This window comes from Ursus arctos, unplaced genomic scaffold, assembly GCF_023065955.2.
Source record: "Ursus arctos isolate Adak ecotype North America unplaced genomic scaffold, UrsArc2.0 scaffold_10, whole genome shotgun sequence".
Classification (NCBI taxonomy): domain Eukaryota; kingdom Metazoa; phylum Chordata; class Mammalia; order Carnivora; family Ursidae; genus Ursus; species Ursus arctos.
In genome coordinates, this window is record NW_026622764.1 from 31715370 (window position 1) to 31742523 (window position 27154).

The window sequence follows — 27154 nt, forward strand, 5'->3', positions numbered from 1 at the left end:
TTTTTTTTTTTTTTTTTTTTAAATTTAAATTCTGGTTAATGTACAGTGCAATATTGGTTTCAGGAGTAGAATTCAGTGTTCATCACTTACATACAACACCCAGTGCTCACTCATCATAGCAGGTGTCCTCCTAAATGCCCATTAACCAGCCCCCCACCTCCCCCCATCAACCCTTAGTTTGTTCTCTATTGTTAAGAGTCTCTTATGGTTTGTTTCCCTCTTTCCTTTCCCCCCCCCCATATGTTCATCTGTTTTGTTTCTTAAATTCCACATAGGAGTGAAAGCATATGATACTTGTTTTTCTCTGAGTTATTTTGCTTAGCATGATACACACCTCCACGAGTGCCATTGCAAATGGCAAGATTTCATTCTTTTTGATGGCTGAGTAATATTTCATTGTATGTATATACACCACATCTTCTTTATCCATTCATTTGTCGATGGACGTTTGGGCTCTTTCCATAGTTTGACTGTTGTTGATAATGCTGCTATAAACATCAGGATGAATGTACCCCTTCGAATCTGTATTCTTGAATCCTTTGAATAAATACTTAGTAGTACAATTATTGGATTGTAAGCTCTATTTTTAACCTTTTGAAGAACCTCCATACTGTTTTCCAGAGTGGCTGCACCAGTTTGTATTCCCACCAACAGTGCAAGAGGGTTCCCCTGTCCCCACATCCTCACCAACACCTGTTGTTTCCTGTGTTGTTAAGTTTAGCCATTCTGACAGGTGTGAGGTAGTATCTTGTCGTGGTTTTGGTTTGTATTTCCCTGATGCTGAGTGATGTTGAGCATCTTTTCATGAGTCTGTTGGCCATCTGGATGTCTTCTTTGGAGAAATGTCTATTCATGTCTTCTGCCCATTTCGTAGCTGGAGTATTTGTTTTGTGGGTGTTGAATTTGATAAGTTCTTTATAAACTTTGGATACTAACCCTTTGTTAGGTATGTCATTTGCAAATATCTTCTCCCATTCTGTGGGCTGCCTTTTAGTTTTGTTGATTGTTTCCTTTGCTGTGCAGAAGCTTTTTATCTTAAGTCTCAGTAGTTCATTTTTGCTTTGGTTTCTCTTGCGTCTGGTGAAATGTCTAGTAAGAAGTTGCTCCGGCCTAGTTCAAAGAGGTTGCTGCTTGTGTTCTCTAGGCTTTTGATGGTTTCCTGTCTTAAATTTAGGTCTTGAATCCACTTCGAATTTATTTTTGTGTACAGTATAAAAAAGTGGTCCACTTCCATTCTTCTGCATGTTGTTGTCCAGTTTTCCCAACACCGTTTGTTGAAGAGACTGTGTTTTTTCCATTGAAAATTCTTTCCTGCTGTGGGCCCTTTCTGCATTCATCACTCAAGCCTGTTTTCCTAAAAGCGGCCTCTACATCAGGTATTTCTAGAACTATGTTTTTAAATTTCTGAGTATTAACTATTTTTAAGTCTTCATTTTGTATTTATATTTAAATTTTGATTTATATCCAGAGACTAACTTTGTAAAACAGACTCATTTTTAAAAAAAGATTTCATTTATTTGAGAGAGAGTGAGAGAGAGAAAGAGAGAGAGCACATATACAAGAAGGGGAGAGGGGCGAGGGGCAGTGGGAGAAGGGCAAGCAGACTCCCTGCTGCACAGAGAGCCCCACGTGGGTTTCCCAGGACCCCAGGATCATGACCTGAGCCAAAGGCAGTTGCTTAACCAACTGAGCCACCCAGATGCCCTTGAAACATTCTCATTTTCAAATGGCTATACTTTTCTTTTCCAATGATTTAAATAACTATACTTTTTTTCCTATGATTTATTTTTATAAATGTTTTATAGAGATTTGAGAAAAGGTATCTACTGAGGAATGTGATATTCCATTTTTCATCTGTTAAATTGTGTTTATTGATTTGTTTTAAATTATTTTATGTTCTAACATTTTTTCTGTTAAATTTGATTAATTCAAAAAGTTGTGTATTGAGTTCTATATTCTAATCATATTTTTTACCTTCATTGGGTTTTTTAAATTTTTTTATTATTTTAAATTATAAAATACAAGTTACATAATACTTACCATCTTACCCATTCTTAAGTGTACAGTTAAGTACTGTTAAGTATATTTACATTGTTTTGCCACAGATCTCCATAATTTTTTCATTTTGCAAAACTGAAACTATGTACTCATTAAACTACTCCCACTCCCCTCCCCCCAGCCTCTAGCAACCACCATGCTACTTTCTGTTTCTATGAGTTTGGCTATTTTAGATACCTCCTATAAGAAGAATCATATGTTGTCTTTTTGTGACTGGCTTATTTTAGTTCGCATAATGTCTTCAGAGTTCATTTATGTTATAGCATGTGTCCAGGTGTCCTTCATTTTTAAGGCTGTATAATGTTAAATTGTATTTATACCACATGAACATGTGTGTACAAATGTTTTTTGAATCTTTGCTTTAAATTCTTTTGACTATATAACCAGAAGTGAAATGCTGTATATTGTTGTAATTCTGTGTTTAATTTTTTAGGAATTGCTGCAGTGTTTGCCACAGCACCTGCATCATTTTGCATTCTCACCAGGAGTGCACAGGGGTTCCAGTTCCTCTACATTCTAGCTAATACTTTCTATTTTCTGGAATTATTTTTTTTTCTTTTGATAGTAGCCATTCTAGTAGGTGTGAAGTGGCATCTCATTGTGGTTTTGATTTGCATTTGCCTAATAATTAGTGGTGGTGAGCATCTTTTCGTGTGCTTATTGGCCACTTGTATATTTTCTTTGGAGAAGTATGTTTTCAAGTCCTTTGCCATTTTTTTAGTTGGATTTTGTTGTTGAGTTTTAGAAGTTCTTTGTATATTTTGGATATTAACCCCTTATCAGATACATGATTTGCAGATATTTGCTCCCATTCTGTGGGTTGCCTTTCCACTCTGTTGTAGTGTCCTTTGATACCCAAAAAGCTTTTAATTTTGCTTTAGTCCAATTTATTGGGTTTTTTATTGTTGTTGTTGTGGTTGCCTGTGCTATTGGTGTCCTATCCAAGATATCACTGCCAAATCCATTATCATGAATCTTTTCACCTACGTTTTGTTTTTAAAAGTTGTATTGTTTTATCTCTTCATTAAAATTTTTGTAACTTTGCCTGTATATATACCTGTGTATTGTTTGGTACATATAACTCCATGACTTTTCCTAAAATTATTATCCTTTTTTTGTACTGAATGCCTTTCAGATTAAATTTATCCTCGACTGACATTAATATTGTCATTCGTGTTCTTTCTTTTTGAGGAAGAGTTTAAATGTATCTGATTTTACTCTACCAATCTATTTTATTCTATCATTAGCTTTTCCTTTTTAATTTTGTTTTGTTTTATAAAGGAGTGCTTTTTTTCAGTATCTAAGTTTTTCTTTTAACCCATTTTATTATCTCTCCTTTTTAATAGTTACATGTAACATGATGACTATATATTGTTTTTCTTAATTATGACTTTTTAAAGTCATTTTCCTTCATAATTCCTTTTGCAAATTTAATCACAGTGATATGTATTTCCTTTTATTTTTTACATGACTCCCATCAATTTGGGAGATACTCTGCACGTTTGACTGATGGTCAGTAGTCCTTTCCTGGCTTCATGTTTTTGCCACCATTATTAGCTCATTATAGTGCTAATGTGTGATAAAGAAAATGCACCATTTCCTTGAGACACTCTGTTTGACAAAAAATTGTTGTAATAAACTGCCATCACCAGAACATTTTAGTACCAGATACACAGATCTCTGATGTCTACAGTGTGAAGGGCTTCCTTTTAGATGTGATCCCCTTTGCCAGATATAACTTGCTGAGTGTGGTAAGAGTAGGGAAAAATAGATTTTTCACTACATCTAATAGCAAGGTGGCTACCATATTCCTTATGTTTTCTCTTTTGTGAGTTTTAATTATCTTGGTGCTCTGGTGTGGGGAGGTATACTAGGGATGCTTTATTCTAAGAACATGAGCCTATGAATATTGTACTGCTGACACCGTTTGATAATTGGTGAGATTTCTGTTTTGATAGAAGTTCATTGCTGTCTTCAGTTAATAATGCAAACCTTGGGCAGAAAAATTATTTCAGTCCTAATTACAGTTCATATAAGTTTTGAAATCGTTATCTTAGTTTTTAACCTAATTTGAAAAGCATAGCAATCTTTGATCTCCAAATAGTTCAAGTTTTTTCTAAAAGGACAGTCTTACTATAAAATCATAAACTGTGTGCTGGGAACAATCACAGTCATGGAAATCAACTAATTTTCATTGAATATATATAATGTGCCTAGGATTGTGTTTAGATCCTGTCTTAGTTTGTTTGGACTGCCATAACAAAATACTATGGATTGGGTAGCTTAAACAACATAAATTTATTTTCTCACAATTCTGGAGAGTAGAAGTTCCAGATCAGGATCAGTTCCTGGTGAGGACCTCCTTCTTGTGTTGTGGACAGCCACCTTCTCATTGTGTCCCCACATGACAGAGAGAGAGAGAGACAGAAAGCAAGAGAGAAAGAGAGCGAACGCACGAGAGAACGTGCGAGCAAGCAAGCTCTCGTATCGCTTCTTATAATTAAGCCCTAATGACCTCATTTAACCTTTATCACCTCCTCACAGGTCATATTTCCAAATACATTTATCACGTTGGGGATTAGATGTTCAACGTAAACAATTCAGTAAGACATTCAGTGTATGACAGATCCAGAGCCTAAATTCTTTAAAAATAAGGCTTTAAGTCTTAAGTTTCTAGTAAGAGTGAGTTCTTAATAGTTTGACTTTGTGCTACTCTAGTAAAATTACACATTCATGGCCACATGTAAAGAATTTAAAGAGATCAAAACCTCATCCAGAGAACATCTTTGCAGAATTACCATGTGATCAAGAGTATTAGTCTGGGGAAGGAGATGTCACTCTGGGCTTTTATTCCTCGAATTAAAGAAATGGTCTCCAAAGACATGCTGTTGGGTGTCATGTAGAGTAATTCTTAGTATTCAGCAAGAAAATGATGTTCAAGCTTCTGGCTGTGCCTCAGTGGTTGCTTTTCTTTCTCTTTTCTCTTTTTTTTAAAGATTATTTATTTATTTGACAGAGAGAGACAGCCAGCGAGAGAGGGAACACAAGCAGGGGGAGTGGGAGAGGAAGAAGCAGGCTCTCAGTGGAGGAGCCTGATGCGGGGCTTGATCCCAGAACGCCAGGATCACGCTCTGAGCCGAAGGCAGATGTTTAATGACTGAGCCACCCAGGCGCCCCACAGTGGTTGTTTTTCAAGCAGGACTTTGGCAAAGAAGGGGAGGGAGTAGGAGGCTTTTGTTTTTCCATTTTTTGGGGGGTGGGCAGTTATTTAGTGTATGTCTATTTTACTTGGATCTAACGCAAGAAGAGTGAGCACATTATTTACTGAATATGCACTCTGGTGGTTTGAATGGTGGCTCTTAAAAAAGATACGTCCATGTCAATCTCTCGAACATGTGAATGTCATCTTTTTTGGTAAAACGGTCTTTGCAGATGCAGTTAAGAACCTTGAGATGAGATCATCCTGGATTACCTGGATGAGCCCTAAATTCAACGGTAAGTGTCCTTATAAGAGTCAGAAGAGGAGAAGGCATTATGAAGACAGAGGCCAAGTTTAGAGTGATGTGACCACAAGCCTAGGAACACCAAATAATGCCAGCAGCCACCGGAAGCTGGAAAAGGCAAGGGATGGATTCACCCTTAGAACTTCCTGAGAAAGTGTGGCCCAAGGGGTGCCTGGATGGTTCAGTTGGTTAAGCATCTGCCTTTGGCTCTAGTCATGATCCGAGAGTCCTGGGCTGGAGCCCCACATTGGGCTTTCTCCCTCTCCCTCTGTGGCTCCCCCTACTTGTCCTCTTTCTCTCTATCTTTCTGTCAAATAAATAAATAAAATCTTAGAAAAAAAAAAAAAGAAGAAGAAGAAAGAAAAAACGTGGCCCTGCCATCACCTCGATTTTGGGCTTCAGGCCTCCAGAACTGTGAGAGAGTGATTTCTGTTTTTAGCGCCAAGTTTATGGTGATTTGTTAGGGTAGCCACAGGAAACTAATCCCCACACACTATGGGGACTTCCGCTAAATGTGAGGGGTCCAAAATGGAGCAAGACAGGGTCCTTGCTACCAGGAATTCAAACTTTTTTTGAAAGTAAACAAAGACGTAATTAAACATTACAATAAATTGTACAGTAAAATTTTGTAAGGAATGTGCTGAAAGCCTTGAAGGGTACAGCCAATTTTGGAGGGTTTGGAGGATTTGTTGAGAAAGAAACTTTTGATTTGGGTTTGAATGAGGAGTAAGAGTGCACCTGGAGGAAGGGGCTGGAGGGAGAAGTGTGTATGAAAGGGCCTGCCCTGCTCCATAAACCTCCAGCTGTGAGATGCGCACCCCATCTGAAATCCTATTATCTTCAATTATTTAGAGCAGTTCTGGAAGTCGCATTGTCCACTTGAGGCTGCTACATCTCAGACTCCAGTAGTCTGCCTCAGTGGTAAATAGAAAAGGTATTTAAAAAAAAAAAAATCACCCTTCTCCCATGCTTCATCACTCAGTCTTTTGGTTCAGTACCTTTGGCAGCTTAGAGCGTGGTATGAGGTCAGTGGCTTACACACGAGGCCACAGGACAGTTTCTGTACTGTGATGGCGGGAGGGGGGAGGTTGGTTAACTTCTGTGTAAAGGGCCAGAAAGTAAATATTTTATTTTAGTTATTTTTTCAAGTAAATATTTTAGATTTTGCCAGCCACATAAGGTCTCTAGGGGTGCGTATGTATGTGCATATGTGTGTGTCTGTGTATTTTTTTTTTTGAGCACCTACATATATTTACAACTCTTTAAAAATATATATGTTTTACAACTTTTTAAAAATGTGAAAACTTTTCTTGGAGAGTAGGCCTTACAGAAACAGGTCATGTGCTCTGTTTGGCCTCTAGGCACGCAGTCTGCTGACCCTTGTTCTAGGATGCATTAAACTAGGGGTTCCTTTTTATTTGTAAAAGACAGTGAAGTATTTCTGCTGTAAAGAACATATATAAATATGAACAACTAAAAATCTGCACCAGGGTATTATTGATCAAAATTTATAACTTCCTAACCTTAAATAAATAATAGTGAACAAGTTTAGAAATGGCCGGGAAAATGCTTAAGTTTGCTTTAACATCTTTGCTTCTTTTATAAATGGAACTTAAAAAACATTTCAGAGATTCAAAAAAAGAGGAAGCATGCCATCTTGATGATTTCTCTAATAATACCACTTTAAAAGGCTACTTTTCTAGTTTAGTAACTAATAACATTTTTAAAAGATTATTTCTTTTTCATTAGCACAGTTGTGTTCTTATGTGAGGTGTACCGTATTTTTAAAGATAACTCCAACAAAATTGTGTTCTTTAGGACAAATGATTAATTGGACATTTCAGATCATCTTGTGAGGGAGTTTTGTTTTTATACTTTTTTTTTTTTTTTAATTAACAGCTTCTGAAACTATTCCAAAGTGCTGTAGCTTTAGAAATTGTCAACAAATTATTTTAGGATTATTTTCAATTTTCTTAAGGTAAGCAAGTGTAGGTATCTCAAAGGTGACTTATTTTTAGTTCCTACAAAGCATTACAAATTAGGTATTATAAGAACTTTACACTGAGCTTCAAGTAAAAAGAATATTAAGGCTATTTCAATAGATGTCTTATGAGTCAAACTTTCTTTTAGACTGTAGTACAGTTCCCATCTGTTTCTTCCCCACTGGGTACATAGAGTTTAAGTGGATCAATAAAATTTGCTGAGGCAAAAGGTAATTTTGAATACAAATTATATTATAGAAGTCAATCTCAAATTCAAAATTAGGATACTTAGTAGTTGGTCTCTTGTGCTTCATGTGGTATTTATATCCTATTTCTGGATTACAGGCCCCCAAATCCTTATCCTCAGATTGCTTATTTTAACTGCTTCTCTCATTCCACTGAGCTCCTTTCAGAGAAAGATCGATCACAAGTCATTTCGTTTACATTCAGACCAACTGTGATATGGTTGGTGAAGTCTGGCAAAAAGAATTAGAATCCTGTTTCTTCCAGGGCCTGTTTAGCTATCGAACCCCAATACATCAGCTGTAGAATGGGGATATCTGTTGTGCGTTTGTTGAGGGGATTATAGAAACTGCAGTCCATCCTCACGGTGCTTGCTTGGCCTAGAGCAGGCCAGTAGGTTGTAGCAGGAGTTATTATTTGTTCCCATTCTCCAAACTAGAGGAAGAGGCAGAACACATTGGGGAACTTCTAGAGCTAAGCTGTGATAAGAACTGCAATCCTGGCCTGTACACGGAAAGTAATGGTAGTCCTAAGAATGCTCTTTGGGATGGCCTATCAGCCACACCTTGATGGGTGGGTTGCTTTTGAGTGGGTGGAGGGAGAGGAAAGGGCTGTCCAGGCACAGGAAGCAGCTTGAGCTCAGGGTGAGGCAGGAAGTGCTGGGTGTGTATAGGGCTGAGGTCCACTGTGGCTGATTGAACCCACAGAAATGCTTTCTTTGGAAATATACAATGCTTTCATAGATTTAAGCCAACAGAGAAACTTGAGAGACTTTGCTTTAAAAATCTAGATTTCCAATATCTTTTGAAAAATTTAAAGATCTTAAGACCATTGGTTGAAACATCATCATTCCTTAGTCCCACATTATTTTAATGGCTATATTTCAGACATTTTAATGTAGTTTAGTTCAAATCTTTCATTTTTTGGTTTTCCAAAAATGTTTTGAGCATTGGTTGAAACATCATCATTCCTTAGTCCCACATTATTTTGATGGCTATATTTCAGACATTTTAATGTAGTTTAGTTCAAATCTTTCATTTTTTGGTTTTCCAAAAATGGTTTGGCTACTATGGCCACTTTATTCCATATGACTTTTTTTTTTTTTTTTTTTTAAGATTTTATTTATTCATTTGACAGAGATAGAGACAGCCAGCGAGAGAGGGAACACATGCAGGGGGAGTGGGAGAGGAAGAAGCAGGCTTCCAGCAGAGGAGCCTGATGTGGGGCTCGAACCCAGAATGCCGGGATCACGCCCTGAGCCGAAGGCTGACGCCCAATGACTGAGCCACCCAGGCGCCCCATATTCCATATGACTTTTATAATTACTTTGCTTCCCTAGGAACATGGTATGCATTTACAGTTTACTCAAACTTTCTGTTGTTTTTCAGTAAAACGGCTTTCATGATTTGAATTCTATTTTATACTTGTAGCTGCTATTGCGAATGTACCCCGCGACCCTTTATATTTTTTAACTAGTCATTGTTGATATGTTTTTGTAGGAAACGTCCATTGGTTTGGGTTGATATTTTTGTTATGTTAAGGAAGTACCCTTCTCTTTTTTCACTAAGAATTGTAATCAAAAATAGATCTCAAATTTTGTCAAATACTTTGGGCATCTTTTATTATGATATTCCTCTGTGACATGTTGCTGCTTTGGATCATAGTATGTGGCTTTTTGGTAGTAAATTAGTAAGTTTTCCCATGTTTTTCTGTGTTCTAGAGTAGTCAGAACATCAGAATGATCTGTTAAAAGTAATGGTAAAATATATTATCTATTCTTTAAATATTGGGAAACTTGATATTTATATCTGTCTGTTTAAAGTAAGTAATTATTTAGGCTTTCTCCCCCCTGCATCCCACAGAGTCTGTTCTGTAGCATCCATCTGGTCAGATTACCTACTTCTTTTAAATCAGTATTGATTGATACTCAGTGTTTACCTCCAAAATAATTTTGTGGTTGTTTTCAAATTTAGTAGCATAAATGTAAGCATGTATTTAACAAATTTCCATTTGGTGGTTAAAAGTAATTCTTCATTTCATGATTTGTGTATTTCATGTATTTGAAAATTAGTTTATGCTTTATCACTTAAAAACACTCAAGTCTGGTACTTTTTTCTGTTTTCTGTTGCATTTTCTAAGTGGCTATTTGAAAATGGTTGGAGTTTACGTTTAGTTGTTCATTTTTAGTTAGAAAAGCTGATAAACACTTTCTGCATTTTAGAATTTATGGAAAATTCTTTGTCACATAGTAGGTGAGTAATTTAGGTAAAATTTCCACGTGTATTTAAAAACAATATACTAACTCTGTAAAATTTGATGTAAACGTGTTAACTTTAGTCTATTGCTCTTAAAGAGTTCTATTTAGCTTCTGGAAGAGAGGTATGTAAATGAACAAAGAGTTGCAGAGCACTCACTAGGAATTCAGCAGCCATCTGATTTCCTAATAGTATTGAAAAAGTTGATCCAAAGAGATTGTAAGAAAACCAGAATGATCTGGACATAGATAAATGATTATTGTTGCTGTTGCAGAGCACATAGCATATCCTCAAGGAGATGAGGGGCATACTTGAAAATAATGTGGAAAGAGCCTTTTGAAGACAGTCCTTATTAAGTGTCTTTGATAGATGCGTTTAGTTCCTGATATGGCTGATGCTAAAAGAAGTGAAGCGAAGTGTTAAAACAAAACAAAACAAAAAGAAAGAAAAAGAAAAAAGGGACCAAATAGTATACTGAGGATTTAGCATTTTTATGGAATGGAAATTAAAGGACCATATGTGTAGTGGATAAGCTTGTTTTAATTAAGACAAATGGCCTAACATATCTCATAATTAAATATTTTTGTCTTAACAATTGCTTATTTCTCCTGAAACTCCTGTAAAATGTATTTGTCTTGACCGTATGTTGACTCTGGAATCTTAGATGTATCATCCTTCAAGTACAGGGCAAGCCTTGATGGTTTTGCTTGGGTTTTCCTTGATTTCTAGTTTCTGATATGTGGTTTATTTCTCTAAGCTATTTCTTCTTCTTTAAATTGATATACATACCTAGACACCTCAAAGTTAAACAGGTAGAACATAAGATGATCTAAACGGTGATGGGTTAACATTCCTGTTTACTTTTATTTCAATAGAGATATTATTACTTGAAATTTAACTTATTTCTTTAACTTGGTGATACTGTAAGTACAAATTTTGATTGAAAAATTTATAGAAAAATAGCACAGGGACTCTTAACCCAGAATATTTGCTCTTGGAAATGGAATCCTGAATACATGTGTCTCATGGAGGCATCTTTATCTTTTTTTCCTTTGAGTTGTTTTGAATTGGAACTAACTCTCTTGGCAAGACTTTACTGTCAGTACAGAACAAGGATAAGAAAGTCTTTCTTGAATTGTTTGGCTTGGCTCTATTGTATGGTTAGTGGAGAGCTAGACTTGAGTTGCTAAAACACCTTCCTGTCTTTATCGAGAGAGCAAAATGCCTAACAATACTTGAATTAGAGCAGATGTCTAATATGTATTTGCTTAGCATAATTAAATTATTTTCTAGACAGTTATATTTTGTTGAATATGACTTAATTTATGGTCTTGATTACCCAGTGAAAAATGCAGAATTCCTATGAGCAAGTTTGTAAGTATGCATTGATTTTAACTCCAGAAAACATTATTATAGCTTATCAATAATGGGAACATTTTGAAAAATTTTGAACATCTGGAAGTTTAAAAAACAATTTGTCTTGAAATGTAGTGTTGAGTAAAAGAAATGGGAATTTAAGTATAGAGTACCCTAAATTAGTCTCACTTTTATTATGTTAGAAAATTATTAACTTCCTCTTATATAATAAAGTTTATTCATCATGATATCAACAGTATTTAAAGTAATAAATGAACTTTTCAGGCAATTAAATGAAAACTTAATGTTAAATATTTAAATGCAATTTTAATGTCTAAGATGTCCAATTACAAAATTGATACAGTTGTTGAAATACCTGTTTTATCAAAAAGTCTCAAATATCACTTTAGATAGATACTTGTTTAAGACTGCAAGCATTTCCTATGTACAGGTAAAGCATAGATGAAGCCTTTAATAGCTAGTAAGCACCAAATGTGATTATGGAATATAATTGACTATGAGTGCCTTGAGGACAGGGACAGTGCTTTATAAATAGCCTTGAATTCTTAGCTACTGTGGTACAAGCTATAGAGAATAGGGGCTCAATCAAGTGTGTGAAATTCAATTACACCATTTCTTTTTAAGGCTGACAAGAAATTGCTATCTCATAACTACCTTAATTTTATTACAATAAGAGATGATGCTGAGAGCATCAGTGTCTGCTCTTGAGTTTCTGTCCTTTCTCCCCCCTCTGCACACTGTGTCCTTACACATGGTATGAAAGGCGTTTTCTCCCTCTCACTTTACAAAAGCCTTCTTCCTCCTCTCCTTGGGAGATAATTAGGCACAGTGTGTATTCGTTTCTATCCTTTTATTTTCAGAGCTTGAGTATTGAATTATTTGAACAAGTACTTCATCCTCTCATAGGAAAGGTCCTTCTTCGGAAGTTCTGTTTCTGTTAACACGTTCAGGTTGGAAGCCAAGTAATACTGTCCCCTCCACTTGTACCCTGGGTGAGAGAAGCCAAGAATTTGGCCCGTGCATTCCATTCCATAGGAATCTGGGAATTTGCTCTTTTGCCAAAGATCCTTTCCCTCACTTGTTTTCTCAGTACTTTTTTTTTTTTTCTCTTTGCTTTGTGGATAAACCTACGATAATGTCAGATTATTCTACTCTGTATCGTATGATGCTTCCAATTAGACCATTTCAGATGTGATGTGATTTGAGTTTTGTTTCTTCCCATTTTCCCTTCATTAATCAGATTGGTATTTTTCAAAAAAATTAAATTGTCTGGTAAAGTTAGAGATAATTTGGGACAAAATTCAACTCTGTTTTGGAGATATAAAACTCATTTAGTTGTATTTCTAGAAAGTGCTTGTATTTTAAGAATTCTGAAATGGCTAAGTTACTTTTTTTTTTGACAGTGTATCTCCTGACCTTTCTCATAGACCATTGGAGCTGCATAATTGTTACCAGCTTTCTTAAGAGATTTATAAATACAGTTATCCAATAAACCTTGTATTTATCAGGTTCCTGACTGGCCCTGAAACAGTTATTTACTTCTGCTGTACTTGGCCCTGGTGATGTACTGAATAGAATGGTGACCCAGTCCACTGTGAACTATGCAGCTTATAGTCTAGAAGAAAAGGCAGACTCCCAACAAATAATTTCAGAAATTAATTAAATTAATAATAGTGGGTAGAGAGCTACAGAGGAGAAGTACGCAGTGCCCCTCTGGAGCCTCTACAGAGCACAAAGGGAGACCTAACCTACTTTAGGGATGTTTATGCATCAAGTGTAAAATATGAGTGCCTCTCCCCTTGCCCTGTTTCATCTTAAAGTCACCTGTGTCTGTTAGTTTCCTATGGCGATTCCATTTTATGTTGCTGGTCTGTTGCTTCTTGAAATAAATCCAATGAATTCAGAAGTCAGTAGATTTAGGGGCACCTGGGTGGCGCAGTCGTTGAGCGTCTGCCTTTGGCTCAGGTCGTGATCCCGGCGTTCTGGGATCGAGCCCCACATCAGGCTCCGCCGCTATGAGCCTGCTTCTTCCTCTCCCACTCCCCCTGCTTGTGTTCCCTTTCTCGCTGGCTGTCTCTATCTGTCAAATAAATAAATAAAATCTTAAAAAAAAAAAAAGAATTCAGTAGATTTAATTAGGAACACTATAGATGGTTGGTTATGAACTTCTGTGCTAAACTAGGAAAATGTTTTCTTGATGGAACATTATTGACTCATGAAATTGTATACTAGCTATCTCTATCTATATTATACTTTCAGTCTGGGAGACTGGGAGAATGGTTCCTCCACGAACAGAATTAAGGAAGCAAAGAGAAATATAGGCGAGCTGGAGACAAATAATAGTAAAAGCCATGTCTGACTTGACCAAGAAGGTGGGGTCTTGGACATTTGGAACTTTAGATACATAGATTCACTGAAACCATATGATATTGAATAGCATTTAATCTTGAACGATTCAGAGGACATGCAAGTCAAGAAATTTTGGGACCATTTTCATCTTTATGAATCTCAATTTATGTGAATGTGCAGAAATGTCAGGCTGTAAAGTTATGGTTGAATAAATGTCGGATAACAGAACATGAGTTTAATCATTCAGTGAATATCTCTACCTGTCCACAGAGGAATAATGATGCAATACTCAAAACTGTCTAGAAACAAAATGTACAAATCATTGCAATAATGTACTAAAAATAAGTTCAACTGTGATGATTCACAAGCCCAAAAAATACCTCATCTGGGAAATTCCCTTATCTATATATGCTTCTCTATGTTTGAATGGTGTCTGTGTGTGTATGTATGTATGTATGTGTTTAAATAACAGGGTAAAATAAAATAAATTTTGTAACCCAGTTTTTGAAAGGTGATTACTTCATTGGGAAAATTGTTCTGACCTTTCTCATACTAAATTCACTTTTTGGGATCTATTGCAATGTCATGTTTTAGCTACCTCCATCTACTTCTAATAAAACGCTGTCATCCATCTTTAAACCATTATATAAACTGCGATGCTATGGTAAAGTTGGTCTCATTTGTTGATGATGAGTTATTTGTGTAATCATTATACTTTATTTGATAGTATCATAGTAGGTCAAGCCTTTTGAAATTTGGCAGAATTGAATTATGGCTCATCAATACATATTCATAGTAATTTTGAAGCTGTCTCTTTCATTTCCGATCCTTTAAAGGAAAACGAAGCATTTCCTTAATTTTGATTGTTTGTCTTTCCCTCAAAAAGATCTGCAAAATCGAACACAAATGGCACATTATAACTTAGCCAAATACCTCTGATTAAAGGTGTGGCCTTTGTTCTTCAGAGTTCTCTGTGGGGTGTGGGTAGGCCTGGAGGAGGTTGTCTGCTTGTTAGAGACTGCTGGTGCTGGTAGCTTGCGGATACCTGCTCCTGTTCCCCCCTGCTATTTCAGATCCAGACGACCTCTGAACAGGCATTTTCCATGTTGCATTGTTGATGGCATTTCTTAGCAGCGGGATTAACATCTTTGAAATGACAAGTTTTTCAGATCAAATCCTTGTTTTAATCTGACACCATGAGGAAGCCCTCAAATGACCAGCTGAAAGGATACTCCTATTTAATACTCTTGGAAAATTTTAAGTGAAAATTTTTTCAACATCTGAGATGAAATTACAGTGTCGTAAAAGTAGTTTTCCAGTAGAGTTTTTAGAAATAGTAATTTTTAAAATTAATAGAAATGGTTTTATATTTATGATAAGTAGTATAAGCAGTACAGTTGTTGGCATTTCACCGTGTTTGCTGCATGATACACCTCTCCCATTTTTGTTGGTGTGTTAATGAAACATTTGAGAGCGAGCTTTGGATATGAAGCCCCATCACCCCTAAATACTTTAAGTTCACCCCAGAAGGAACACTCATATATAACTACCATGCATTGAGTTCCAAGTCAGGAATTCCATGTTGATATAAGATAGCCATCCAATCCATAGACCTTATTCATATTTCACCAACTACCCCCTTGGTTTTCCCTTCCGGTGAGAAACCCATCTGAGGATATTCATTACAGTCAGTGGACATGTGTCTTTGACTTTTCCAGTTGGAAGCATTCTTAAGTCATTTCTGTTTTTCGTATCTTTGACAGTTATGTAGGGCACAGGGCTTACATTCTGTAGGATGATTCTGAGCCAGTGATGATGTCAATTTTGTTCATTGGGTTGTGTCAGTGGCTGCCAGATTTCCCTTCCATAAAGGCACTATTTCCCCCTGTAATTGACTAGTGCTAGGGTTACACCCGTATCCTTTCCCTCATCATAGTTCCATCCACCAGGCTTGTTTTCCATTGACTGCTCTGCCTGACTCAGCCACTGCAGTGATAGTTGCCCAGTGTTGATTTTAATTTTGTGTCATTTCTTCTACTGGTAATCTGCTTTGTGCACGAGCCTTCCTCCTCATTGATTTATTTTTGCATTCATCACAGATTCCTAGTTTATTCAACGGGTTACAGTATGTTATTATCCTTACTTATTTTGATGCTCATGTTATCCCAGATTTGGAGATGGAAGCCTCTTCAGAGTAGCTCATGTGTCTTTTTGCACACCCTGATCAATTTTTGAGCATTTCTTGATTTTTGTGGCACAGTAAGTAGTTACAGTCTTATCGTGTACATTCCTTGTCCCTTCCTTGCCGTACATTCTATCTCTTCAGGCACCTCAGGTTCCTTTCAGTGGAGAATGGTATTTAGAAAGTCAGACTGGGGTGGGTAGTTGTAAATTAATGCCTGGTGGCTTTTGCTGTCCACTCTTTAAAACAAACAAAACAAAACAAGGCACAATTAAGTGGACCCACACAGTTCAAACTCATATTGTTCAAAGGTCAATTGTACTCCCAATTCCAATCCAACACTTCAGAGTTTTATTTAGTCTTTCCCCTTGCTGTGTTTGTAAATACCTGCTCCAGCAGCGAGAGGTCTGGGCTTTATTAGCCTCGGCATATGTATTTATTTGTGTGGTCGTTTTACTAATGTTCCCTATCCTCTCTCTGTCTCCTTGCCTGATATCACCTCACCCTCTACCCCCAGTGCCCTGTGTCCTTGGTCTCCAGTGGACAGCTGCCAGCGTGCCGCCATGCTGCTCCCCTCTGTCTCTCAGTGCTCCAGGGGCTTGGTGCCGCCGGGCATGCTTACCTGCCCATGCCATCCTCCTTGCCCCCATAGGACCCTCTGTCCTCCGGTGCTGCTGGGCACAAAACTGTGTTTTGTGGTTGAATTTGTACTATTTTATGCCGTTAACACTGTTGTTAGAATATGTGTATGTGTTTTGTTTTCAGTTTGATCCTCACTCAGCCGGCCCCGCTTACTGTCTGTGGGGCGCCGTGCTAGGTATACCACCGCAGGACGCTAGACGGTCTCAGCCAGTTGGAACCGTGACTGGGGGGCGAAACCGCTGAATTACAAATAATGAATTTTACAAAAAAGGAATAACGGATGTTACAGAGAGGTACATTGGAAGTGCTTCCCTGGTACCCTGTATTAGTATTGTCTTTGTCTCCCAAGATTTACTGAATGAATTACTTGGTATTTGTGGTGTGGGTGTACATGTATGGCTAGGCTCAGGGAAAGGCTCTGAGAGTCACAGAATCTGCGGGTAAGGCCGGCACTCTGATGTGATGGTCTCACATAGTCTTCCTCTCCTGGTCAGAGGCAACCAGCTCATGTTTCCGAACAAGGTAAGATTTGTATTGTAAAGGATTTATACGCTTAAGCCTGGTTGACGTAGGGCAAAGAGGTTTCTTTAAAACCATTTAGAGAAGAATAATTAGGAATAGAAGTCCAGCATCAGGAAATGAGTTTGAATTTGTTTACTTGTTTGCTTAAGTATAAACCTTTTTACATTTTGAATATAAACTGCCCAGCAAAGTATTTTCCAAAAAAATGTTAAGCCAGTGATGAAGACTCCTTGCCTAAAGATTAAAAACCAAACGTTACTAAGGTCTAATTTTTATAGTGGTTCTTTCCTGTGCTCTTGGCTAAATATCTGAGAAGTATGCATTCCTATCTTGTGTCAAAACCTACAAACGAGGTTTGGTAAAGCCATTCATTATTCAGTCTAAGAATTTTTGGGCAGTAGGCCTAGAGAGTTGTGGAAGCTTGAAGGAACTTCAGAAAGTGTCTTATGTAGACAAAAGTAAAGGACTTGCACTAGGTCTTCAGAGCTTGAATGCAGTAGTACCAGGGTCCCAGATAGGAATATTACTCTTGTGGCTGTAATGCAAAATCTGTCCCCGAGGACCCAGTGCTTCTGGATGTGGTGGTGGTTCTAATAATCGTAATTATAATGATGATGATGATTATAACTGTTATTATTAGTATTTGATTGGCCTAGCAGTTTATAACACCAAGCTTCTGCCAGAAGGTAAGCAATACTGACAGTTAGTAATTACCTGGATCATTTTTAGCACTTGATTAAAATGGGCCCAATGTCCTCTCATCAGTGTGTGATTTCGAGATTCTGAGCAGTGAGATCAGCATTAGCTGTGAATGGTAAACTGAACGTCTGAATTACCTTTAGTATTATGGTTGAAATGGTTCCATTCCTGGAACCAAGATTTCTAGGATTCTAATGAAGAGGTGAATGTTACAGAGAGAAATTTAGAGCTCAAGTGTCTAAATACCATTTGATAGTAGAAGCTAACTGGTTTACCAAAAGTCCTTTAGCTGGTGGGTTGTTGCCATTTCTTAGTTTCTTTCTTTATTGGGTTTGTGTGTATTATAAAGAGAAGAGAATAGAAAATTGAATTCTGAATATCTGTGTGGTAGGCTAACAGATGCACCTAGAAGTCAAAAGGAATATTTTTTAAAAAGTATTTGGAGGAGCAATTTGTGGAGTTGGGGCCTGAGTATGGAAAAATAATGAGTTGCCGCTTTAGAAAAAAGTTGCTTTGCAGACGTTTAAATCATAAAAGCACATGAATATATGTATAACATTTATATTTTAAAGTATGCTGTGTAGTTAAGTGTTTGTGAAAATACTGGAAACTTAAAAATGTGTTACAAATGTTGGGATGTAGTGTCTGAGTCTTGTTAAGCAGCAAAGCTCTGCGGCATATGTAGTGTTCGATCTTTGGGCCAGGGTTGTGATGCCTTACAAGTTACTGTGATTTAATAATGGTTTTTAGAAATTTGAAACTGTTTATACAAACTAACTACAGTCACATTTACAGCTCGTACATGCTGTGATTTTGTGCCCCAGGTTTCCTCCTGTATTTGGTTGTTAACTAAAGAAAAAAGCCAGAGCAAGCTTTAGTATTGTGGACCCAGCAAAGACGTCCAATATATACTAATCACATTCGCACAGTTAAAAGTTCATTTACAGATGTTTGTAGAAGTGATATTTCATTGTACTTTCCGAAAATGCTAGATGTTCGCGTAAACTCCCTAAGATGAGAGCTCAACAAATAATAATATTTTACACTAGTCATAAAATCATTGAGAAAATACCTGTTTCACCATCTTTGAACACGACTCTTGGAAACTCGTTAAGAGATGAGATTGGTCTGAACTTGGTATTTTGTATTCATCTTTTAACTGAATTCATATTACCCCAATGAAGCTATGTATTTTACTTTTTTTTAAGAGGGTGGAAGCTGTGGTTCAGGGAATTGAAGTAACTTACTCAAGGAAAGAGATTTGGAATTTGAACTCTGAAATGTCTGACTTGATGTTTCTAATAAACCCAGGTTTTTCACTTTTTTGGTCTCACCTTTCACATAGTGAATGAAGCTAAGGCCACAGACTGTGCTGGGCACTTCCTGAACTTGGTCATAAACCCCTTTAGTCTTCCAGAGCTCTCTGGGCAGACTTTTATTCTTTTTGCTCTTCTGTCGTCACACCGCTGGAGAAGAAGCAGGCTGAGAAGGTGGCTTTTTGGCTCCCTTCTTGTTTTGTTGAGATTTTCAGTGATACTGGAAGGTAATTTTTTTTCTCCTAATAAGCAGGAACCACATGTGTGAGCCAAGGATAAAAGGAAAAATGACTCTGGTAGAGTTTTCTTGCCGTAGGTATAACCTACTTAGTTTCCTAGGAAACAGAAACATGATTTACAAATATTGATTTGAAAAAGCTTGTAGGAAATCCTAGGCCATTGTTCCTGCCTTTAAGATAGTTTCTCTGAAGAGATCCAGTTAAATAATTGAATCCTGAATGATCACATTTTATTTAGAATATATCTTGCATGTTGAATGGTTCTCTAATTTGTTTTGAGGTTCAGTATGGTTGTAATATTTGGTACCCATTGTTTATCTGTGCTGGAGAAATTGGTGACCTTTTCTCCTGTAGCTGGGTACAGTCTACATACCCACCTTTTGCTTTTCTGAGCACTGTGCTGAATGCCAAGGAAAGGATCCAAAGGAAGATAAACTTAAGATGAAGCTAAGAGTTTAGTTAGAATGATGAACTCTTGTTGTCCATTTTGTGGAAAACTTTTGGAGTTTGAATTCTCCTTCTTCCAGTATTACCAATTTGGATGAAAGCTTTCTCAGTTTTATAACTCAAAGGGGGAAGAAGAGAGCCACCAGAAAAAGCCTCTGAGCCCTTGTCAGCAAATTAACATAACTAAGAGGAACTGCTCAGGATGTGTGTAAAAGTTGAGCCTCTTCAGACAAAAAGAGCTAGCTCGTAACATGATGAAAGATGGAAAGAATCTAGGTGGGGAAACCTACCTTCATCAGAGGATTCCATGATGGTGTAAGAGATACAGGGTGTGTTTTTGTGTGTTTGGAACAGTGTGTCCTTGATGGCACCACAATACCATGCTGAAGACATCTCAGCACACCCAGTGCTGTCCTGGAATCTGATATTTGCCTTGGCAGAGGTCATTCTCAAAGTAACCAGTGTGCAAAATGGTAACCTCAAGTCACTAAGAATAGTTGTTTTTAGCACATTCTTTGTAAGGAATTAAAAATGTGTAATACAGATTATCATCATTTAAAAAAATTGCAGTAACAATGATACGGAAGTGTTCACCGTATCAAAAGTATCTGGTGTATCACTATACCAAAGCCATTTTGGAGGTCTTATTCCTTGAAGTTTCCAAATAGTTGAGATTTTACGAAATACAGTTTCATTGTCATCCACCCCTGACATTTCTAATCTGAAATCCCATATGGGGCTTTCAATCACATCCCGAGAGTCTGACAAAAGGGGGATGAACTGATCTTTGTTCTACCTGGAGATTTGAAAAAAATGTGAACTTTTGAGGCCGTGGGATATATGATCAGAGTCTATAAAATGCAGACTTTATGGATCACATCTCAGAAATCTGTATTAGAACTGAGTTCTCCCATGAAATCTGAACAATCTTAAGTGTAAAACAAGTGAAAGGAAATACTGCTGCATACAATAAGTAGAGTAACTATAAAATATATTATGTATGTGAGGTGTTTTATGCTGATAAGTCTTCAAAAATGCTTTAAAAATGTAACCAAATCAATAGGACAATGGATATAAAAGCTTTTCTGGTTGTAGGAAAAAACATTTACTGAATCACTCCTATGTGACAGGCGTTGTGCTTCATCTGGGGGTTCCTGGCCCCAGTCCTTTCCCCTTAGAAATACACGAGCTGGTGAGGAGAGTACCCACGATATGTATGTGATACATATGTGATGTATAAAGGAAAGCACAGAGGGCTGAGGCAGCCCACTGTGCTCAGATCATTTCTTCCCCTTGCAGTGGGCATGAGTGGGGGCGAGGGGTGGGGGTGAGGAGGGGCAGAGGGACGGAGAGAGAGAGAGAAAGAGAGAGAGAGGATATCTTAATCAGGGTCTGTGCTGGGTGAGGCTCCATTTCATGACCCTGAGATCATGACCTGAGCTGAAATCAAGAGTCAGATCCTTTGCCGACTGAGCCACCCAGGTGCCCTGCATATTCTTTTTTAAACCTATAGTTTCTAAGTATCTGCAGAATGTGTATTTTATATTTAGTTATAATGAAACTACTGTCCTTTGCTTCCTCAAATGGTAAAGGATTAGAGGATGGATAATTTGAAGATGATTTTAAACTTTCATGCTGTGTATGTGTACTTGTATATGTATATGGTAAAAACTTATGAGTATTATATACATATATATACATATATATGTATATATATGAGATGTACTTAAAACATATAAAGTTATATATGTCTATAAAATATACTGATTTAAATTCCGGAACTACATACTTGCGTAACTTGTTTTTCACTTACACACCTAATGAGCTCTGAAATATTTGGGGTAAATTGTCCTTTCCCAAGGAGGGAATGATTTGCAGATGTTTTTAGTTAGTAACTTATGTTGAAATCAGAGTGGTTTAAATAGTGGATTGCTAGTTAAACCAAAGTAATGCTCCTTTACATTAATTTGTATTTTTATTTATCTTAAATATCTGGAGAAATTGACCTGAGGAAAAATGCATTGATTATAGGCCCTCTCACTATATATAATTTTTAGAGTCCATTCTTGACTACACTTTCTTTTTTGCATATGATAATATATTTTGAAAAAACTTACAATTAGAGCTTTATAGTTAGAATGTTCTTAAAAAATCTATTTCATCTAATTCCTTCAAGTTATTTACAACCAAATGACAATGATTATATTATGGTTATTTATAGTTTACAAAGTTATTTTTTCATTAAATGAAACTCCAGCTTTGCCTAAACCTATGACTTCCATATTTTAATTTTTTTATTCTTTGTCTCATCTTGTTTTGTGCATTAATGTCAGCAAAGGCAACTAAAAAAGTTGCAGTGTAATCTCCATGAGATCTGGGACACTTTTTAGATTTTTGTAAGGGTCCATATCAAATATATTGATAAATGGGAAGTAACTGCAAGAACTAAGAGACACTGCATATGATTTTTTTCATGTAGGTGGTAGAGGGAAAAGGAAAGACCTGGTTTCGATGAGGGAAGAGCATGAGCATGGGCAAAATGAGGAAAATAATGGAATATTTTGTGTGTAAAGATACATTAGGAGACAGAGTAGTAACCCAGAAGTTTACCCCCACCCTTTTTAAACCAAGTTTTGGGTATATGCAGTCTGTCCCAAAAAGATGATTTCACCTCTTAAAGGTGCCCATGGTGATTTTTTTTTTTTCTAACAACTTCAGTAGAGCAAATGAAGCAACCACTACTATCACTACCATTATCCAATTTACTTTTTAGCAGGCATTTAGCTCAGGCTGGTAGCGGTAGATTATGGAGCACTATTTTGTAGTCAGTGAAGGATCTAATGGAACTTTTCAAGTACAGCAGCAACATGGTGAAAACAATAATGCAAAAAGCTTAATCTGAACAGCATGCAGATTGGATTTAATGAGGGGGAGAAACAAGAGTCAAGGAGACCAAGTAGAAAGTAAAAATTGTGGTCTACCCTAAAATAAAGATGTTTTGGAATGCAAGCAGTAGGTAGAATTAAGAGCATTTCCCTAAGAGCATTTTGATGCCAGAGAATTACAAATGTAGAGAAAGAGGGAGAGAGAGGATGCTGAAGTTTCAGGGCTGGGTGATTTGGAGAATGATGATGCCATTCCCACAGGGTCATTGTGGGAGAGGTGATTTGGGGTTATATTCTGGGTTCAGTATTGCTTATATTCTGTATAAGTTGATAGTAGGGCATCTGGGTGCATGTATGGTCACATCGTTAGAATTAGGGAACTGGAGCTCAGGCAAGATCTTTGAGCTGGAAAAAAGATTTGAGCACAGAGTTCTGGATGAAGCTTTGAGACGTGATTCAGTAGTTGAGGGAGGAAGGTAGTTTGCGTTTCCTCAGAAATAGCTATTTCAACCCTTGCCTCCAAGGTAATATTTCTGTTCCACTTACTCACTAGCATCTCCTAGCAATGTGATTCAGTCAGTTAAGATATGTTTGATTACGTAAAGAAAATGAACTCACACTGACTTTAATAATAAAAGGGACTTTGGTTGCCTGATAATAGAAAATCCAGAGGTAGGTAGGTCTTCAAAATTAGTTTGGCTTAACATCTCAACAGTATTATCAAGGATGGATCCAGTTTTTTCTATCTGTGTCAGCGTTAACTTTAGGCTGAGTCCTCCTGGAGTGTACAGGAATGAGAAGGAGGTTATCTGTTTTTTTTTTTTACTTGTGGAGTGAGAAGAAGTTGCCTTCTGTCAGCTCTCTTAGAAGATTAGGAAGCTTCTTTCTCAGATGCCACTTGTGACAAAGATGCCACATGATCGTGGGATATTTTTCCATTCATACAGATCTTTAATTTCTTTCAACAATGTTTTGTAGTTTTTGGAGTATAGGTTTTGTAATTCTTTTGTTAAATTTATTCTTAAGCATTTTATTATTTTTGATGGCTATTGTAAATAGAATTCTTCCTTTAGTTGAGGTGCAGTTGTCCTATAGCACTGTATTAGTTTCAGATGTAAATGTAATGATTCAGTGTTTGTGTATGTTCCGAAATGATCAGCACAATGTCTAGTTAACATTCCTCATCATACATAGTTATAGAATTTTGTTTTCTTTTGAAGCTGACTGGTAAGATTTACTTTGTTTAGCAGCATTAAGTATGCAACATAGTATTATTACCTTTAGGTAGAATTCTTAATTTCATTTTTGGATTGTTTGAGCAAGTGCATAGAAATAAAATTGGGTTGTATATTTATCTTGTATCCTGCAACCTTGCTGAACTATTTACTCTAAGTTTTAAAATGAGTTCTGTAGGAATTTCTAATATACAGGCATGCCATCTGTGAATAGAGTTAGTTTTACTAATTCCCTTCCAATCTGAATGGCTTTTATTTCTTTTTCTTGCCTAATTGCCCTGGCTAGAACTTTTAGTACAATGTTGAAGAAAAGTGAGATCAGACGTTCTTGTCTCTTTTTGGATCTCAGGGGGAAAGCTTCTAGTCTTTCACCATTAAGTATGATATAATCGGTGGTTTTTTGGTAAATGGCCTTTATCTTTTTGAGCACATTCTCTATTCCTAGTTTTTTGAGTGTTTTTATCATGAAAGGGGATTGGATTTTTTCAGATGCGTTTATTGTATTTATTGATATGATCATGTGGTTTTTGTTTTTTAGTCTGTTGATATGGTGTGTTACATTAATTGATTTTCAGATATTAAGCCAGCTTTGTTTTGTATGGGATACATATCATGACCAAGTGGGATTTATCATCACTTGGTCATGATATGTAATCCCACTTGGTTATGATATGTAATTCTTTTTATATGTTGCTGGGTGTGGCCTCAATGGTATTTTGTTGAGGATTTTTAAAAATTTGTATTCATAAGCGAGAACACTGTAGTTTTCTTTGTTGCAAATGATTAATTTTTAAATGCCTGGATGTTTGGATTAACTGTGGAATTTTCAACATGTAATTGATTACTATTTCTTTATGGGCTTATTCAAGTACACACTTACTAAATAAAATGGCATGTGAATTAATAGTCTCTACTGTTAGTGTATTTTGAAGATATATGTGTGTTTTTAAGGATTGGGAAGAGAATACAGTAACCTCTATTTTTACAGTGGAGTGAAAGAATCTATTGTATTTATGAGCCTGGTGTGTTTTCTGTTCTCCACTTTTTTTTTTTTTTTTTAAAATATGGGTGGAAGTGTTTATTGACTTTGTGTGTGTGTGTGTGTGTGTGTGTGTTTATAGGACTAATTTACCCTGTCATATACCTGAAAAGCAATGAATATATTACAATATGAATAAAGTAAAATGAATGTTATGGAGATTAAGCTTGGATTTGTATTTAGAATTTTATTAACTTTTTTCAATCATTAAAACATGAGAATTTTATAAATGATAATTGCACAATTGCACTAGCTGTAGTAGAATGATTTATTGCATAGATTCCTTATTTTTTAAGAGCTTGGGACACAATATAGTAGTTTATGTGGTGGATTAAATTTCTCTGAAGGATGTTATTAGTGGAATTTCTGAACAATTTTACCAAATAGTAAAAGTTGTTTGTTCACCATCTTTCACGGAGTTTTTAGCAGACTCTTTCCTCGTGAGGCGCCATGATGTTGAGGGAGAACAGGACCATGCTTTTGTCTCTGGTCTGTAGGATACCACTCCGTCTTCTAGTCACTCATCCCTGTGAGGTTTCCTGGTAAAACTCCACGGGGTCCTGCCCTTCTTAGTGTTCTCCTTGTTAAGAATGCACCTGGCTGTAGGAACAGGCAGTTCTTTCTTTTCTGCTCCTTCGCTGTTTGTGTAGTCAGTGCGGGCTTTCTGTGTAGCCTGCTTTTGGCATCCCCTTCACGATGCACCGAGAACCACCAGTCAGTTATATAGTAGTACCTTACACGTTACAGAGATTCGCATTGGACACTAATAACTGAAGAATTATTACCTCTAATTTACAAATAACCCCCTCCCCGCCGGCTCAGGAACTCTAATGACATGACTAGATGCTTAGAAGGACATGATCAGAGGCTGACATAAGCTGGGGCTGAAAGTCTCACTTCTGTCAGATTATAAGCTCCTTGAGAACAGGGAGTATATTTTAATCAGTGATTTAGCTGCAGCACTTAGCCTGTATCGTGGCCTAGACATGTCTTAAATAAATGTGGAGTCCCTGCTCCGTACTGAGTGGCTCACTCCAACTCTGCTGTTGTGAGATTGCTTATATGCAGATGATTCTGGACCCCTGCAGAAAAGCTGGGGCTCTCTTCTTAGGGCCTGAAGGGCATCAGCTGCTTTCAGAAGTGAGAAAATCCTCGCAGGATTTTTGTTTGTTTGTTTGTTTGTTTGTTTAAACCACTTTGCTGTTCTGTCTCTGACCTGCATTAACTTCCGACAGAGGACCTTTGTCAACATTCACATCGTGTGTGCTTGCTGGTGGCTGAGCTCCTGGTCCCATGTGCTTCTGATGGCAGAATTCATGTGGCCGCTGCTTCATATCTGAACTCACATCTTGGGCTATGATCTGCTCCTTATTCAACAAGTTGTCTTGTCAGAATTAACTCCAAATGAAAGTATTGCCAATAGTGTCACAGTTCTTCTCCAGCATCCTTAGGGACACATAAGTAAAACGTTCTAGACAGTTAACATTGGGAAGATACAAGGAGAGATTTACATCTCTATATTTACATCTTTAAAACAAAAATGCTACCAGGTGATTATCAATCTCTCCCTATGCTTAAAATATCAGTGATTTATGTAGCTGATAATTCTAACAAAAATTGGCTTCTAAAACTTAAATCTCTTTTATTTTACATTGACATCAAGTATTAAAAACTCAGTATAACTTTCATAATTTTTAATGCATAAAAACATAAAGCAGGCTGAAAGTAAAATTTGTCTTAAAATCGATTGCAGCTTTTCCTCATTGAGGATAATCATTTGCTCAGATTGTGGTCTCAGCAGGCACCTGCAGTCCCTGTTTCGACACGGATACTTGGCTTTTGGCTTGGATGCTGTGTGGTATTGTAGTATCTTTCAGTGTTTGTTCCACTGACAGTTTGCACCAGATTTACCAGAAGTATGTGTTAAAATGCAGACTCCTGGGCCTGCCTACCCCCAGATGATTCAATCAGAACCTTTGAAAGTGAAACCCAGGAATTGGCCTTTAAACAAGCTCCCTGTTATCTGTGGCGAATTCCAAAGTTAGATGCCTGTGGGCTAGCTAAGGATCAGAGTCACAAAGATCTTGGATTTAGTCCCTCCACCAGTGAAGGCTTTTTGATGTTTATACTGTGACATTTGTATCTGAAAACAGGAATGATGGTAACCATAGTTACCTCAAG

At 36.9% G+C, this 27154-nt stretch overlaps 1 protein-coding gene across 21 annotated transcripts in view; it reads left to right on the plus strand.

Annotated features, from left to right (window-relative positions):
• KLF12 (KLF transcription factor 12) overlaps positions 1–27154 on the plus strand; it is a 413801-nt gene that overhangs the window by 19400 nt on the left and 367247 nt on the right. For 2 of the 21 annotated variants that reach the window (XM_057308056.1, XM_057308070.1), the window contains exon 1: positions 1–27154. This exon is cut by the window's right edge and continues 38548 nt beyond it. The exons of the other annotated variants lie outside the window; for them this stretch is intronic. The gene's annotated coding sequence lies outside the window, so the exon portion shown is untranslated. 21 annotated transcript variants of the gene reach the window in all.